Raw genomic sequence first — 17342 nt, 5'->3', positions numbered from 1 at the left:
TTTAAAATATTTACAATTTTTTTTAGAATTTGTTCTTTTAATGTTGATGTAGCAATTGATGATATGGCATTAACTAGATTTGTGACACATATCAACATCTTATTAAATGTTCATGCTACATCAGTAAGTTGACTTTCGACATTAGTCTTACATAACAAAATTGTTAATTGAATGAAGGTTGGAGTACCAAACTGATAATTTTATTTCTATAAATACCAAATTGACAAAAAATGTATAGTTCAGGGGTCATTTTTGTATTTAACCTTTTATTTAATAAATTATTATATATAGTTCTTATTCTTACTTTTTATTTATAAAAGGAATTGATAAATTTAATGCATGTTCAAAAATTAAATACGAAAAAAAAAAGGGAATGGGCTAATAAATATTTAATTTGTTATTGGATTTAGCCCAAATTTTTAGGATTTTAATTTTCCTTTTTTGTATTTTTTTGAAAAATTTTAACATTTTTTAAATCTTTTTTTCAAAGTGTATATTTTTTGAATTTTTTATATAAAATGTTACATTTTTTATATTTTTTATTTTTTAAAAAAATTATTTTTTTTATTTTCATATTGATGTGGTGACTAATGATGTGTCATTTTCGTCACATGTCATGTTATTAGGTATCCATACCATGTAGGCAATTTAATTAAAAGTGTTAGGTCGAACATCAAAATATTTGCTTGAACAAAAGTTTGAGTGCCTAATTATGAATTTTAATTTTTTGGTACAAAATTGATAGAAATTATATAGTACAAGGGCCAAATTTAAATTTAAGCTTTTATAATTTAATTTTTATTTCTGCTAGAAACTAACAGTTGACAATGTGATATTATTATGTCATCGACATTTGCCATATAACATTACCATGACATTTGACATATTAGGTGACATTAGTGCATAACATTATAATTTCTTTTAAGAAAATAAATTTTGAATAAAAAGGTAAATTATACGTTTGGATCACTTAACTTTTCTAGAGTTTCTATTTTCGTCTTTCAACGTTTAAAATCACAATTTGATAACCAACATTCATAAAATTTATTCATGTTTTGATTTTTAATGTCAATGTTTAACTGTGGACGTGATATTACAATGATTTACAGATAAATATTTGTAAAATTTAATATAATAAATTATTTTATTATTTATGTTATTTTATATTAAAATATCTTGAGATAATACTCACATAAACTCTAAAATTTTATAAAAGAATGTAAATGAAAAGACAAACTAGAAAATTTTGAATTAAATTAATTTTTTTCGAAAAAATAATAAATTTTTTTGAACAAATCATTTACTTCTTCAAAAAATCAATTATATTTTTTTAAAATAATTTTTTACAAGATTAAGAGTATGATAGAATTACCAATTCGGTATTAGCTCAAACAACATGCATGCTAGTTAGATAACATTCTTAATTATTCTCTTATAGAGAGTTAAGTAGGTAGGGGTGGGGGATAATGGTATATTAAAATTAAAAAGAATGTAGCACATGATTTTTTTATGGTTAAAATTACCTTCCTTTAAATTAAATATAATTTAAATTTATAATTTTTTAATATAAATATAATTCAATATTTTTATTAAAAATATACAATTTATAATAATTTTATAGTTAAGAGTTAAATTTATTTTTTAAAAAATTTGATTTTTTAAATTACTTTTTTAAATAAATAATTTTTATAAAAGGTCATAATCTTAATTTCATGTGTTAAAAGATCAAGAGATTATTTATATTTTTTTTATAGAGCTAAAGAGTTTATTTGAATAGTATCTTTAGATATTTCAATTTAAATGGCAAAAATAATAAAATAATATATTATATTAAATTTCACAAATATTAATGATGAAATCATGATTTTTGAAAAGTTGGATTACCAAAATAGAATTTTTTGAAAAAAATTAAATGACCCAAATATATAATTTTATTAATTTTTTAATATTTAAATTAATTTTTAAAAATATATAATATTATAAAACATGTCACATCAATTGTGACATTGCCACATCAATTGACCATTAGTTTGTAATAATTGGTGACAAAAAAAATAATATTTTAAAATATTAAGGATCTAGTTGTGAGTTTTTCATATAATTATGAGTTTTTCATAGTTGTATGATCAAGATAAAAAAATCATAAAAACTTTAATGACTAAACATATAATTTATCCCAATTTTAACATTTGCACCAAAGTTGCGAGATCTCTTAAATTTATTTATTTACATCTAATTCGTTTCCATCAGTCTTTATTACTCTAGCAGTTATAATTAGTACTACTCTACTAGTTTTAATAATCCACTTACATTTTCAAAACTAGCATTAAAATCTAAATCCAAATCCAAATATATAGTAAAAAACCATAATCATGAGTTATGTTAGGGGTATTTAATGGTCAAAAGGGTAAAGTGATTTTTTCTCCCCTTAAAGTCTTTAGCAAACAACCAGGGGTATCTTGGTCATTTGTGCTTACTTAACATATCAATTCAATTTGATATAGTCAGTGCCACCTCAACTCAGCCCTGTCCTAATTTTCCCTTTTTTGTCCTTTTCAACTTACCTATAAATATGGAGACTCAATACCATAAAGCTAAGTTCATCTAATTCATCTTTCTCTCTTATTCTTACTTTTTTACATCTTTTTTGATCTGATAACCCCTTGCTTTGCCTTTAATCGTCATTCTCTTATGCATTTATAAGAATACCTTTGGGTTGGAGCTCGGCACCAATATTTGGTGCACCAAGTAAGGGCAACATTTTCATATTAGCCAAGCACAAAACAATGTCACCAAGAAAAAAAAACTCAAGAGGAAGAAGAGGTAACTGCCCCTGTTGGAATAAAAACTCACCAAAGTTAGCATTTTGTCTACCCAGCTAACTATAGCCAAGGCCAACCATGGAGCAATTTCAAGCCCTAACCAAGCAAATGCAAGCTCTCAAGCAGATGTTGCAAACTATAACCTCACCACAAGTCTCTGAAGTGCCAGACTTGGTCACACTAGGTCGAAAAGATGTTATCGGGTAACCAAGCTACAAAGAGGTTGAAGCCTCCTCGGCTTCCAAAGAAAAACACAAAAATCCAACTCTTCACCCCCTAGTTATAATTTTACATATTCCACAACCTAAAAGTCCAAACAAATAGATGATGAACTTTAACCAAATAGAGATTTGGAAGCTTAGATACAAGCCATGGAGAAAAAATTAAAAATAAAACTAGCAACATTTTAGGATGAGCTCAAGTTTCTAGAGATCTCACCATTTACTAAAGAGATTGACAAAGTCATACCTCCCAAGAGATTAAAATGCCAACCTTGGAGACATATAATGGTACTTTTGACCCCTTTGATTATTTGAAACTTTATAGAACTAACATGATGATACAGGGGGTAGATGAGGCCTTGATGTGCAAAGGTCTAGCCATTACACTGAAAGACACAGCTTGATCTTGGTATAGTAGTTTGGAGCCAAGGTCGATCACTACATTTAAAAAGCTCAGCCACTCATTCTTGTCCAGATTTGTAAGTAGTTAAAGAGTTACGAAAATAACCTTAAGCTTGATATTGATTCACTAAGGGCAGAATGAAACTCCAAAAAGCTATGTCACGCATTTTAACGTGAAAGCTCTACAGGTTAAAGACCTAGAATAAATGATCACTGTTATCGTACTGACTAGTGGACTCAATGATAAGAAGTACCACTTAAAATTGACATTGTTGTTGGAACCATCTTAAACTCTAGCCAACATCCTGCTAATAGTAGAAAAATACATTAACGCTGAAACTATAATGAAAACAAATCGAGGTGAGAGAAGCTAATCCCCCTTTCTCGGTGACTAAGGTGAGAGGGGCTCATCCTTTCTCTCAATCATAAAAAAAGGTAAAAAATTTTATGATATTTCCTTAAAAGAGCGACAACACAAGGCTAATTGCCCTAGCGAAGAAAGAAGCTACACTACATTGAATGCCTCTCATGAAAGGATTTTGATACAAATCAAAAGAAATCTTAACCTCAGATGGCCTAAGCTACTAAGACAGAACATAAGATAGGATTCGACAAAGAGACGTGCCTTTCACTAAGACATTGGCCATAATACCGAAGACTGTATCGACCTGAAAAATAAGATTGAAGCTTTGATAAGATGAGATCAATTGAAAAGATTTATGAGACAGAAAAGATAAGACTAGTTTAGAAGAGACTATAGAAACGACCACATAATGCCCACTTAAGGCAGAGAAAGATCAGATCAAGAAATCAAGGATGCCTGAAGAGAAGAGCTGAATAAAAAAGAGGACCGAGTTGACAATAGCAAGCCAATCACTAGAGTGATTAATATGATCATAAGAGGCAGCTTTATCTCGACAAAAAGGAAGTTTAACTAGGGTATGGCAATGGCAATAAGCACTTTGGCAAAGAAAGAAAAAGAATAAAGAAACCAGTCGATTTCATTCAGCTCAAAAGATTTAGAGGGAATCCAACACTCACATGATGATGCCATAGTGATCACAGCCTTTGTATATAATTATGAGGTCAAATGAATCTTATTTGACAATGAAAGTTCGATCGACGTTATGTACTATGATTGTTTCAAGAAAACGAGGATTAGTAAAAATCAGTTGAAGTCGATCATCACTAAATTATGGGGGTTTGAAAATGAACAGGTACCAGTAAGAAGAGCTATCAAGCTTCCAATCTCTTTAGGGATAGAGCCAAAGACGATTACTTCAATTGTGAAGTTTATGGTAGTAGATGTGTCATCTGCTTACAACATGATATTAAGTTGACCTAGCTAGTTTGTTATGCGGCTCATAGGCTCAACTTCCTATTTAAAAGTGAAATACTCAACACCTTTATGGGTTAAAAAAGTTTGGAAGATCAATCTATAGCATGGCAATGTTATGTCATAACGATGAAGGATAGGACTAGAAAGCAAACAAGTAGCTTAACCAATATCGAGGTAAAAAGTAAAGAATAACTGACATAAAAAACTAACAACGAGCAGGAAATTGTTTACAAGAACATAAAATGTAAGATTGATATGAGAAAAACACGCTCTTAAATCACTCTAAGCTCCTAAGCTCTACAAAAGTTTAATTTTGTTCTACTTTTTAAATTTTGAGGCAACGTAGAAATGACCAAGCTCATAAGTCGATGTGAAAGTTTTGATATTACTTGGATTGAGCTAACTCGCCAACCAAAATATATCATTAAATGAAAAATATACTTCACTTCTACTAATATGTTCAACAAGTTGTTTAATATACTAATCATCACGTTGGGACCTATTTTCGTAGAAAATGATCCGAACCTAATAGAACAAAGAAAGATAATAGATCAAATATTAGATTTGGATGCAAATCGACCCGAGTCAACTGAAGACCTCATGACAATTTTATTTTGAAACAACATTCCTTAAAGATACATGCAAATCGAAGCTAAGCTCCAGCATAAAGACCAACTGATTCAACTTATAAAAGATAATACCTACCTATTTACTTGGATACCGTATGATATGCCCAGAATTGATACCAAAGTAATAGTCCACATACTACATACTAATCTCGAGGTTAAACTAGTTTGACCAAAAAAGAAAGAACTCTTGCCTTTGAAAGATAATAGGCCATTGAGGAAGAGGTTGACAAATTATTACGAGTTGACTTTATCAATGAGGTCTACTACCCTGAGTGGATAACCAATGTGGTCATGGTTAAAAAGTACAACAAAGAATAAAACATGTGCATAGATTTTACCTACTTGAATAAAGTTTATCCAAAAGATAGTTTTTTTTTCCCTAACATAGATTGGTTAGTAGATAATAGTGCCGAGCATGGCCTCCTTAGCTTCATGGATATTTATTCCAGCTATAATCAAATAAAAATATTGAAAGAGAACGAGGATAAAACATCTTTTATTTTTTAGAAAAGCCTTTATTACTACAAGGTTATGCCTTTAGAATTGAAAAATGTAGAGGCAACCTAACAGAGATTGGTAAACAAGGTATTTATAGACTAGATTAACTATAATATAGAGGTATATACAAATAACATGATAGTCAAGAGTAAGAGTTTGATCAAGCATATAGAAGACCTCAGAGAAACCTTCAACACTTTGAAAAAAATATAATATGAGACTTAACTTGAGCAAATGTGCTTTCGGGGTTACATCGGACAAGTTCTTCAATTACATAATCAACCAAAGGAGGATAGAGGAAAACTCTAAGAAGGTTCAAGTGATCCTAAAAATGAAGGCACCGACCTTAGTAAAAAAGGTGCAAAGATTAATAGATAAAATAGTCGCGCTTAATCGATTCATGTCTAGATCGATAGAACAATGTCTACCATTTTTCAAAGATTTTAAAAATGTCTATGACTTCAAATGGACTCCTCAATGCCAAAAAACTTTTAAAGAACTTAAAGAATTCTTATCTTCTTCGCTTGTCTTGTCTAAATCGAGGACTGACGAAACATTATACTTGTACTTGGCCAATATAGATTAGGCTGTTAACTCGATCTTAGTTTGAGAAAAAGAAAAGAAACAATGACCAATTTATTTTGTAAGCAAAGTATTGAAAGGGCCTGAAGTTAACTATAGCAGTATAGAGAAAGTGGCCTATGCCATGGTCACCACGATTAGAAAATTCATACCTTACTTCTAGGTCCATACGATCCATGTCTTAATCAATCAACCATTAAAGTAAGTCTTACAAAAGCTTAAAATATCAAAAAGACTAATCAAATATGCAATAGAGCTTAGCAAATTTGATCTACACTTTTTATCCAGATCAATATTAAAATCACAGGTGATAGCAGACTTCATAGTAGAGCGTACCTAGATACAATTAGAAAGACAACCTAAAAAAAAAAAAATTCAGATAAAGATGATTGAAAGCTCTATATTGATGGATCTATTACAAGCCAAAGCGAAGAAGCTGACCTCATTTTGATTAGTTTAAAAAAGCTACGTACCCATACGTCTTAAGATTCAAGTTCAGGATATCTAACAATAAAACAAAATATGAGGCATTGAAAGTTGACCTAAGGTTAGCAACCGAGCTGAATATTCAGCGTATAACCACTTATAATGACTTCCAACTGGTGGTCGGTTAGGTAAATAAAGAATTTAAAGCTTGAAAAGATGGAATTTGAAAGTACCTCGACAAAGTACTAGCCTTGATAACTGGCTTCAAAAAAGTTGAAGTGAAAAAGATATTGAGGTCAGAAAATTCAATAGCAGACTCCTTATTTAAGTTGACTTTAGGAGCAACAATAGGAAGCCTATACCAAGTTTTAGTATAGAAACTAGCGCATAAAGCATCAAGGACAAGCTCGTGGATAGGTAATAGAGAAAAAAACTGGATGATGCCAATTAAAGCATACCTAACCATAGGAATGCTACTTAATGAAAGAGTCTAAGCTAAAGCAATAATGAGAAAGACCCTCCGGTACACGAAAATAAAAAAAAATTATACAAGAGATCTTTTAGTCTACCTTACTTGAGATGTGTTGATGAATAAAAGGCAGAGTACGTCATGAGAGAAATCCACAAAGGAATATGTGAAAATCACCTCGAACCTCAATTTTTAGCTTATAAAGTGTTGCGGCAGGTCTATTACTGGCGCACTATTAGGAAGGATATGATCGAACTGGTGAACAAATGAGACAAATGTCAAAGGTTCACCCATATACAACATCTCCCTTTAACCAAGCTTACTCCTATCATCAGTCCGTGGTAATTCATGTAATGAGGGATGAATGTCCTCAGACCATTCACCCTGGTCACAGGTCAGAGAAGATATATCTTAGTGGTAGTAGATTACTTCACAAAATAGTTGTAAGTTAAGAAATTTATGTAGAAAAACATAGTCTGCAAATTTAAACTACCTTGGTCTATAATAATAGACAATGGCAAACAATTTGATAATCTGAGATTTAAAGAATGGTGCTTAAATCTTCTCATCGACTTCAGGTTCACGTCAGTTGCCCACCCTCAGTCCAATGGTCTGGTCGAAGCTACAAATAAGATAATATTAGAAGCTTTTAAAAAAAAGCTTAACATAGCAAAAGAAAAATGGGTTGACAAGCTACCAAGAGTTTTATGGGCCCTAAGGACAACTACGAAAGTGCCTACTAATGAAACCCTATTTCACTTGGTATTTGAAATGAAGGTCATAGTGCCAATTGAGATTGGCCTGTCGAGCTTAAGAGTTGAATTAGCATCGCAAGAAAAAAGTTAAAAGGCGTTTAAGGCTAACATCTACCTTGTTAAAGAATAAAAAGACATAGCCCTGACCCGAATTGCAACCTATAAGTAAAGGTAGCCAATTATTATAATAAGAGAGTCCTCTGTAAACACATTAGGAAGGGCGACCTAATACTTAGAAAAGTTAAAGCTTCAAGGGTAGACGACCAAGGTGGCAAATTAACCTTAACATGGGAAGGACTATATATTGTTGGGAGGTCATTCACAAACTAAACTATAAATTATAAGATTTGAATGGCAATGTCATCCTAATGACGTGGAACATAGATAACCTAAAGATTTATTTTCAATAGCTTGGTATAAACTAAGCTTACATTGTATTTTGTGAATGGCACTACCACCCCAAGTATGTGAAATACAAATTAACTCTATTACCAGTAGATCGAAGCATATTGAACTCACACTTGCATTATTTTGCATGCAACACATAAATTGAAAAATCTTTAGTAAATTTACCTTTAAGTAATTCAAACAAATGCAACCTAGGAGTTGTAATTATGTTCATTTAATCCCAATAGTCCAAATTATTTGCCCTTAGATAGAAAACCCATTCTCAAACTAATACAAGTAAGAAAAAAATAATGGTGAAGCCAAGCTAAAACTTAAAAAATTTTCCTTTCTATTTTTTTGTAACAAAATACATTAGTTAGAGTATATGAAGTCTTTATAAAAGGCTAACCTTAAAGTTAAAAGTTTTCAAAATAAAAAAAAAAAATTACAAAAATCATTCATTAGCAGCAATAATGGCAAAAAGAGTACTCTCATCATTAGAAGCAGAAATGATGACCTCAGCTTCGATGACCTCTACATCATTTTTCTTTGTCTCTATGATGACCTTCAGCTCTTTTTTTAAAGCCTCATCTTCATCCTCCTCTTTCTCTTCCTCATCCTTCTTAGGATGATTTTGACAAAGCCTCGATATGATATTATTGATGTCAATATCAGAAAGATTGAGGTTGAGAGAGGAAAATTTGAATTGTATCTTATTTTTAGCCAATTGGAAGGCACCAAGAATGTTCTTCTTGAAGAATTCTACCTTGATCTGGAGACACTCATCGGAGGTTTTATACTATTTCACAGCCTTAATTTTTAGCTTTTTCTCCCTTTTATCCTGAGCCTTTAGCTTCGATCTTAGCCTCATAATTTCAACTTGAGCATCATTTAGTTTTAGCTTGGCTTGCTTTTTCATTGATTTAGCTGATGCCTTATCCATCGAGATGGCCTCTAGCTTCGGTGTCAACTTGTCTACTATTCTTTTCAACTCAGCTTTTTTACTATGAGACATGTTGAGACTTGATCTAATTCTATCCAATACCTCTAAGTTTTTCTTATGCTCTTCAAAAAGGGCAACCATATCTCTCTCAGCCCTCAACATATGCTTTATGGCAAGATAAGTGTGATGGAAAGCTTGGTTGCTATTTTCCATAAGTTGAGGTAAGAACATCTTATAGGCTGCATGAAAAGACCTTAGACATAGAAAAATAAAAACAAAAATAGTAACAAGAAATCGAACTAAAGTTAGGAGATACTTAATAAAAAGGGGAACCTTGACTTTGTAAAACCTTCTGGCAACATCGAGGTTAGAGACAGGGTCATCTATTAGAGTAAACTACAACCCAATGGATATCCTTTTCAAGCTAGGCTTTAATATCTTAGCTTTGAGGTTCATGGGAAGAAAGGACAACAATACTACTCGTGGTCTTTTGGCTAGACGGGTGGTATTGGTGTCGATGTGGAAGATAGGTCCTGACCTATCCTAACTTTTGATTTTTGAACATGAGGTATAACTGTACTGATCACTTTGTTTCCCCTACAAGATGAGGCCTCGAGCTTAATCTTTTTTTCTCCTTTTGGGCTTCAAAGCACACTGGTACAAAGAAATGTTGAAATCATCCTTGACTTCAACCATATCTATGAAACCAAGCTAACAGTTAAATAAAAAATTAATTTAAAATAAAACCCTATGAGGTTACCTCAAACCTACCCTAATACTTTGTCCTATTTATTACTTTTGGGGAAGTTAGCCTATGAGCATCGATAATGAGCTCCCTTTTACGTGTAAAATCCAAAATTCTATCCCGATATGCTAGATTAGGTATAGAGAGGGCCACTGATGCATCCACAAAGGAGCTGATGTACTACTTATTTCCCAAGCCTCAACCTTGGGCTCTCCATCTTTATTAACCTTTTGTTTTTCAAGGCATAGGAAGAGCAGCTTGCAATTATTTATTAAACTCAAATAATCGATAAGAAGTTTTTTATTTGGTCAAGCTGTGATATAAAATCACTTACTATCATTAGGATGTTTTTTAAGAAATATGAACTCCCTGAATAGAGGAAGAGAATCAATAATATTTAGCTATTGACAAAGAATAATAAAAATAACTATGTACCAAATAAAATTTGGAGTGAGCTGAGTGATGGTCAAATTATAAGAATTAAAAATTGAAACAAATAAAGGATGAAATGCAAACCTTAGACTAGCCACAAAATGAATCTTAGTATACATAAAGTTGATGTAGCTCTAATATATTAGTGACCCAGTCTGAGGAATTTAGTGTTATTATATTGTACCCGTCTCTGTAAAAAAAAATGGTACCCAGACTTCGAACGTGATAAGCTAAGCACATGTTGGGACAGTCTTGAGATTTGCTCTGCCCTTTAACTTACTTATCACGTCTTTAGGGATTATGCTAAGGTAACACGGAGTATATACAAGGATCTCAATGAGTTCGTCATGCTCTATAGAACTTTCCCTCTCACTATCACTTTCTCCAATGAGGTCCTTCCTTTTTCTTATCCCTTATTTGAACCCCCTTATCAAAAAAATCTAACTCTTAAGTGGGAGATAGATCCTGTGGAAGAACAATGGATAAAAATAACTCGATCTTAGAGAAAAAGGGATGAAATGAAGACCATTCAAGAAAGAACAAGATGTTAAGAAAAATTGATTGAAAGGGAAAAGTAAAAATGACAGGAGGTGAAAGAAATTGAACCCTAGAAGGAAGAATACCCAAAAAGGAAGGAAGGTTGGCCATAGAAAATGAACAGACCTGAGAGACATGGAAAGTAGGTGGATTTTGAAATTCAAAGTTAATCTGAGCACATAGCTCTTCAATGCTCAAAACTCATTGACCTTTTACTCGAGCATTCTCTTCATTACGCACTGCCCTTCTTCGGACATCGGATTGAACCAATAAGCTATCCTTGTATAATTGCAACCTCCAATAATAGAGAGGATTAGGTCATCATCCTACTGCTCTTACTAACCTTCCCTTGGCTTTACCCATAACTCTTAGTCCCTCTAAAACTCGTACTAGAAGACATGGTTAGAAGTACATATTTAAGTGGGTGTAAAAAAAGCTTTGAAGGTAGAAAGCTATTGATATAAAAAATTTTAGGTCAGATTGAGAGCAAAAAAAATGAAAGATGAAAAATTGAAGCCCTACCAGCCTTTTTACATAGATGCTCTTTAGCCCAAAAAAATGGCATGATTCGTGCCATATGTCAAACCACGGGTGGGTAGACTTCTTTACATCTTTCTATTTTTAATTTTCCTATTCAAACCGTCTCTCTTTTCATTTAATGCTATCAGAACAACCTAACCAAATGAACCCCAAATCAAATCGATCGAATCAGATAATTATTATGGGTAAACCGAAAGTCAGATTCACTTTCAAGGTTCAAAATAAAGGCTTAAGTCCAAAATTTTGAAATAAACCATAAGTTTCACCATGGCCAAATGAACTCTAGTAATAATCTCAAATCACCCCAAACAATTATCACCTCGATAATTTTTAAATCAATTATGCGTTCATCTTGGAATACGCGTATGAAATTAGATAACAACCAGGTCGAACTGTGCTCAAAGCTAATCATCATCCAAAACCAACCTCCTTTAGCAACATCGACTTTTAACGAAATATACAACCACCTGCCCTACATCGGGGACATCAATAATAAATTTGACGATCTGTTACTCATACTGTTTGATGAAGAGACAGAGTGTTAGGGACATATAATGGTCAAAAGAGTATAGTGATCTTTTTTCCCCTCAAAGTCTTCAGCAGACAATCAAACGTATCTTGATAATTTGTGTCCACCTGACATGTCAAGTCGATTTGATATAATTAGTGCCATCTCAGTTCGATCCTATCCGAATTGTTCCCTTTTGTCTCCCTCAGCTTACCTATAAATATGGGACTTAGGCACCATTAAGCTAGGTTCATCTAATTCATCTTTCCCTCTTTTTCCTTCTTTTTCACTTTCTTTTCGACTTGATCCTTACTGATTTGCATATCAGAATGCAAACACAAGGAACACCCCCTGCTTATGTTTTTAACCATCCTTTCTTTATGCATTTTTAAGAATACTCTTAGATCGGAGCTTGACACCAATAAGCACAAAAATGGAGCAAAGATAGTAGATATTGTTCTGTCTACTGAGTAGCACCGTTTACAATAATGATGTTTCATTCAAACTCGTATTTTTTTTTTTAATATTCAAACACTTGGTAAAGTTTGTTTCCATAGAGTGAAAAATATTAGAGACACACTTTGGTGATTAATCGACAACTTTTAAGAACTGATATGATTTTTTTTTTCTGTGGGAGGAGAGAGAGAAGCGAGAGTTTGATTTTTAAACATTATGAATTCATCCAACCAATTTGTTTATAAAAAAATTAAAAGTTTGAAGTCGTTCAATTTAAATCTAAAATAATTTATATGCAAATTAATTTAAATTTAAAATAATATGAATTTAAATAATTTAAAAATAATTTAAAAAATTAAATTGATAAAATTTAAAAATAAATAATTTAAACCAAAATGACTCAAATATAAATAATTCAAAGACCTATCGAAACTTCTAATTAGGAGAAATCAAAACTATAGGAAAAAAAATAAAGAGCGCCAAATTCAATGTAAAATGCAGAAATTTTAGAGGGGCATTAGCGAAGGCCAGAAAAGGCAGTCAAACACGAAGAATAAAAATTCCAGTTTCATACTATATAACATGAATTTCAATATCATTTCTAGAAGCAAAAGAAAGATTTTCCATTTTTTGAGAACAACATTTCCCTGGAAAGATTGCGTACCGCTTAAAATCACAGTTCAAAGCTCCACCACATTTTTTTTCAAAGGTAACATTCGGTATAATTTGTAACATCATTATGGTAATGTAATTATTAAAATAATTTTATTATTTATAATTTGAAATCATTTTATTTTATTAATAATTGTTAAATTTGAAGAATTAAAAATTATTATATTTAGTATTATTAAAAATTAAAAATTATTTTATTTAAAAGTATAAAAATAACCATGCATATTATAATAGTTACATAAATTAATGATTTTAATATTATTTAAAAATAATAATTTATAAAATATTAGTAATATATTTTTTTATAATACAATATAATTGAATTAATAAATATATTTATTGATAGATGAACTAATTTCTATATATAAATTATGTAAAGAAAACATTTGAATAAAAAACAAAACTAATCAATTAAGCTTATAATAAAAGAAAAACAAAAATCATCTTATATATAAAATATTAAAAAAATTACTAAAATTACTTTTTAACTTCTTATAATGAATATTAATATAAAATATAAAAATTTATAATTTATAAAAAAATAAAATTTTAATTTACATATTAAATATATAATATTAATTATTATAAATTTTATATATCATTTTACTTCCATAATAAAAAATTTTCACCCATTGTCAAACATTATCAAAGTCTTTTGTTTTATATTGAAAGCCTTTTCGTTTATTTTCACTTCTTTAAAAAAAACCAAAATAATAAAAAAGAAGGTATTGAATGATTCGAATCCAATGTTTGAAAAAAAAAAAAAACAAAGAGTTGATAGGGTCATGGTGTTCCAGCAGTTTTGATCGTTTTAGAATTTGTCAGCTCCTATGCAAAATATCAGTCAACTAATCCACATGCCGGTGCAAGGCTGTCTCCAAAATTTAAAAAAAAAAAAAATCTCTGTAACATGAAATTCATATAGGACAAATTTAGGTTGATATTATATCAAAAGATCACATAATTATTTATTTAAAATTTTAATATTTACTTATTACTGTAGATATAAAAAAATTCATATCTACAGAGAATTTCATGTTACAGAGAATTTTTTTTTTTAAGTTTTAATTTTAACAGTTTTAATTAGCAGAAGCATATTATTCAATTTTCAAAGTAAACCTGCCGTATTTTGTAAAATTTTACGAGTTTAAGCTACCTTGATTTTATTTTTAAAAAAAGGGAAATTACAACAAATCATGTCTTATTCTTGACCTAGTCTTGTATTCGAGGAATCAAGAATCAAGGACGCAGTGGCATTTGGCAATTTCTTGTAAAATTAAAATTTTCCTCTAGCTAAATATTCGATATTGGAACAACAAGTAGCTTTAGTTTATGTAATTATCATGTCGGCCAAACAGTGAAAATCCTAGGGGAATTTAAAATATATCTATAACGAAACTTATCGTCGGAGACAAAACCAGGGGAGCTGGCAGGGCCTTGCCGGCTGCCCCGGGCTTTGGAAATCTGTTAAGTATATTATCTTTTGTCAAATAAAAAGGATAAACTTAGATTCCCCCCTCCAAAAAAAAAAGTTTATAATTTGGCCCTCCTACAAAAGCTTCCAATTGATACGGTAAATTTTTGTAATTTATTTAACTCTTTTACTTCTAGACTTTATTAAGTACTATTTTGGTTTCTTGGTTTTGACTCTAATTAACGTTATTTATTGTACTTGATTTTAACTTCCTAAATTAAGAATTTACCGTTTTATTACTAAATAAGTATTTTGATAATTAAATATTTCTTTTTACACTAAGAACAAAAATATAATTTGGCCTTGCAACTTTACTTTTAATTTTAAAAAATATTCTTCTTTTATTTTTCATCATCTTTTTATTTCTCAAGATAAATATATAGTACATTTTTATTTCATTTGAGTTTAAAATATTCGTTTTATATGTTCTTTTTTTTTTTTATTCGGCTGCAAGAAAATCGCGGACTCATCCCCGTGTCATTGGATTGGGATAATAAATTAAAAAAATATATATCTAGATTTTGGTTTTAGATGATGGAAGGTTGTGACGTCATGGTCGTAGAAATTTTCCAATTGCTCACGTTTGGTAGTGCAGTCCGCGTCTATATATTAATGACGTGTAATTATTTTCTAATATGATTTATCTTATACTTTTTTTTTTTCTCAAATTTGGAGTTTGGATACTGTTTGTTTTGTTTGTCAAATATATCTTCCATGGATTTTCTTTTCCCCACTTTTCCGTTTCAATCGAAGCCCAAATTTGACAATTTGCCCATGCTTTTGAGTTGTTCTTGTGTTTCACGCGGACGTGACGTAACAGATTATTATTTTCAAAAGCATCATTTTACTTTTGACTAAAAAAAAAGTTATTTCATTCTCCCAATGAAATTTTTTAAATTTTATAAATAAAATTAGTAAAGAGATACGAATTTTTATAATATATTTAAAAAATTTAAAAAATATATAAAAATATAAAAATTTTTAATATCATTTATAAAATTAAAAAATTACATTATTATAGTATCAAATACTAATTCTTAAATAAAATACTTAATAATATTTGTACTTTTCTAAAAGTTTTCAAATAAAAGCTTTAAATTTATATTTGTTTAACTGAGCTTTTATGTGGATGAAAATTTCTAAAAATAATTTTATCGGATCAGTATTTGCATTATCTCTCTCACTCTAATATCTCTGTGACACGTACATGGCAAAAAAATTTTATAAATGTTAATGCTATAAGCCTCCGGAATTGTTAATTGTATACATATATAATTTGAGATAATGCTTTTTGTAATAAACAATTGTTTTTTTATAAAATTCTATTGCTTTTTGTAAAATTATTACAAACTTATTAAGTATATACATATAAATATTATAGAAGTTAAGTTATTACGTAAAACGATGGTTCAAAAAACTCTCGTACATTTTTTAAAATTATTGAGTAACATATAAATGTTAATTGTATTTATGTACATATTTTTAAAATTTTACTTTTAAATTTTCATGTCAAATTAAAACTTGTATTCGAATTCAAGTTTTTAAGCTTCTTACATATGTAAATTAATAGTAATAAATTCTAATTAATTGAGTTGATATCGAGATAAAAATATCATTTCAACCATGTTCCAATCTCAATTTTATTTTATTAATTATTTGTATCGACTCTACTAAGTCTCGATGATATTTTATCGTGAAATGTGAAGCAGCAGATAAAACACTGTAATCTTAGTTAGGCTTCAAACGCATGATGGTGGGAGAACATATTTTATATAATTGTTGTATATAATTAATTAATAATAATTAAAATTATACGAAATTTATTTTTATAATTAATGAAATTTTATATAAATTTGTTTTATAATTAAATAATATAAAAATTATAGATAAAACGCATCCGGGGCTGATGCCTGACGAGAGACAGAGCAGAACGGAAGCATAAAATAAGTTAAAAAGGAAAGTTGTAAGTTAGAAAAAGGTCTATTTTTATGGCATCATGGCAACGTTATCAGTTGGGGAAGGTCCATGGCGGAGTGATATTTAGCTGACGTGGTCAGACAAACAGATATGGCTTTGGAAATTTTGGACGTAGCAACGACAAAAAGTTAAGAATTCCTCTTCTTTGCCACGTGGGCGGCCTGACGTGACATCACGGAACACGTTTGGTGATGTATGGTAATGGTAAGGCACCGTCCGCCAGCACCCTTTCTTTTCTCTGCCAATGCTCATTGACAATGAACAGTTGAGCCATTGGAGGCGTGTGGGTCACATTAATTATCCACCAATATTTATATATATATATATATATGTATGTATTGGTTTCAAATTTTCTAGATTTACTACTTGTTATATGATTTACTTTTGTCATTCAAATATCATGAGATGGGTAGTTGAATGTCCTACAAGATTTAACATTTATGTGTGAAAATTTTTTGCGACATTTAAATGCTTTTAATGAAAATTTAAAATTCTTGTTCTCTGATCGTGGTGTTTTCCTTCAAAGTG

Source organism: Durio zibethinus, chromosome 2, assembly GCF_047325235.1.
Source record: "Durio zibethinus cultivar Kanyao isolate XHJ-2024 chromosome 2, ASM4732523v1, whole genome shotgun sequence".
NCBI lineage: Eukaryota > Viridiplantae > Streptophyta > Magnoliopsida > Malvales > Malvaceae > Durio > Durio zibethinus.
This window is presented reverse-complemented; position numbering follows the sequence as displayed.